This window comes from Rhineura floridana, chromosome 3 (assembly GCF_030035675.1).
Source record: "Rhineura floridana isolate rRhiFlo1 chromosome 3, rRhiFlo1.hap2, whole genome shotgun sequence".
NCBI classification, from domain to species: Eukaryota; Metazoa; Chordata; class Lepidosauria; order Squamata; family Rhineuridae; genus Rhineura; species Rhineura floridana.
In genome coordinates, this window is record NC_084482.1 from 196,757,699 (window position 1) to 196,760,286 (window position 2,588).

Sequence of the window (2,588 nt, forward strand, 5' to 3'; positions counted from 1 at the left end):
GTGGGAGAGATTTGGCAACCAAGAAGCAAAAGAGGAGACACATGAGTTCTGTGGGCCATGCAGCATAACTCAGAAACTATTTTCACGGGGGGGGCAGCCCCAGACTTATCATAATCCCCCAGAATGCAGACTGACGCTGGAGGGAGTAAGTCACAGGAATCACAAAGGGGCTTAAGAGGCTCCACTGCCATGAGGAGTGCTCACCTTTTCTGTGCACTTTCCCCTTCCACCACCAAAGAAGGAGGCACTGGCAAGGCCACCAAGGAGATCTTCTGTCATTTCTCCGCCTCCCTCTCTCCTTTCACAAAAAAATACATTTAGAATGCCCTAACTGAAGGGAGAGAGCCAGTGTGATGTAGCAGTTAAGGTGTTGGACGACGAAGTCAGGATTGACTTGAAAGCAGTCCATTTACATTTTTTTAACTGAAGGGAGTGTTTGCTCATGGCAGGAAGGGGTGTAAAGGGGATATTCCTGCTCTTCCTTCCCTCCCCAATGTGTTTTTTTTTAAAAAGCAAGCCCCATCACTGGGTGAAAGAGGAGGTGGCCGCTGGCTGGGAGTAGCAGCCTCAGCATGTAGGGATATCTCCATTGCTCCTTCCTGTCCTCCCTGGCTTGCTTTTTTTGAAAAGCTGCATGGGGCAAAGGAGGTGCCCACCGGAACGGGCTGGCTGGCTGAGAGCAGTGGCCAGAACCTCCTTGGCTGGTTCCCTCTGAGGTTTCTGCTACTTATCTCTCCCCCGACCTCAAGCATCCCTACAGCTTCCTTCCCTTCCTGCTCTTCTGCTGTTGCTGCTACTGCCTGAGTAGGTCTGCCTGCAGTTGTGGAGACGGCAGCCGTGGCTGTACATCACTTTTTCAGGCAAGCTCCCTGTTGGCCAGGGATCCCAGGCTGCAGTATTGCCGGTACCTGTATGCTCCGTTTGGAGTGTGTGTATGGTAGCCGGCATGGCAAGGTTGGGCTCAGGCTTGTGAGGGCCCCCATGAGCACCTGGGCCCTCAGCCAGTGCCCAACTTGACCACTCGCTACTGCCGGGCCTGCCAGTAGCAGTAGAGAGTGAAGCCACAATTGATAGGCTAAAAACATTCCCCTTCTGCTCTCATCTCTGCTTATGCGCTTGCCACTGTAGGACAATATAGACTTTTGGTCTGATCAAGCTTGTCTTATGTTCATAGCTAGAGGTATAGAATGTGAGCACATAAAAAAGGACATGGAGTGAGTTTAGGGACATCCAGCTGCCTTTTACAGGTTATTTTAATTTAACAGTTCTGTAACAAGTATGCATGATATGGATAGGCCACAAGAAAAAGAGTGAGAGCACATGAAAGAATGCCACTTATATTCATATTGGTGATTATGGAAACTTGGGTGCATGGAGTGAATAGTATAGAGCAGGCGTGGCAAGCCTCTGGCTCGCCAGCGGTTGCTGAACTACAACTCCCATCCTCCCTCATCATTGGCCATGCTTGTTGGGGTTGATGGGAGTTGTAGCTCAGCAACATCTGGAGGACCAAAGGTTCCCCACACTTGGTATAGACTAGAGAATGGCCCATCTCAGCAGAACTTTTATCAACTCTTCAGAGGAACAGAGAGAATGTCAGTAGAATCTTGACAAATATGCTGGCTGCTCGTTTCTCCCCTTCAAGAAACTCCTACCCAAGACTGAGCCGTTGTTAACACTGTCTAACCCTCTCTCCCCCGCTTTAAAACAAAAAACAAACCAGCTTTTAAATGGGAGGCTACCTTGAAATTGGTAGCTCATCAACTGGTAGCTCACCTCTCATTATGTTTCTCCTGATGGGGCTTTGATTGGGAAAACTGGGGAGTAAAAGATGAGCCGGTGTTCAGATTGCCCCTCCTGCCTGTCTTTGCTGTCTATTGCCAGAATTGCTCACCACCCAAATTCCAAGGTTATGGTCAACATTTCTGCAAGTGAAAAGGAAAGAATTAGGGCTATGCACCAGTTTCAGCCAAAGCCTGGACCAAACCAGGCTTTGGCCAAGACAGTCCCAGATCTCCCTGGGTCAGATTGGACCACCCAGAGTGACCCAGGGCTGTCAAGGAGGAGGTAGCCTGGGGAAGAAAGAGTGTGGTGGTCGCAGGACACTGCCTCGCCAGTGAAGCAGCACCCAGCAGAACTGAACCCTGGTGCATGAGAAAGGTGAACAGGGTGCTCCTCCACCCCACCTTAGGATCCCCATACAGATTGGTTGCCCTGCTGGCAATTTGTGTATTTAGAAACACCTTTCACTTAAAGGAAATGTGGGAAACCTTTGGCCCTCCAGATGTTGCTAAGATACAACCACCATCAGCCCCAGAAAGCATGGCCAATAGCTAGTGATAGGAGCTGTAGTGGCCAATAGGTGTATTTCAGTAACATCTGGAAGGCCAAAGGTTCCCCACACCAGACTTAAAGGCACAGGTAAGTAGCTAATGTAATGTGTAGTTTGGCCCTTACCTGGAACCTGCTGACAGGGCTCCTCCGTTCCGTTTGAGCCCCTGCATCACAGCCCGGTCTATTTGCTGGAGGGGAAGAAAGCCACCTTCACTCAGCCCCCTCCCAAGCCAAGCCAGTATGCTTAAGGAAAT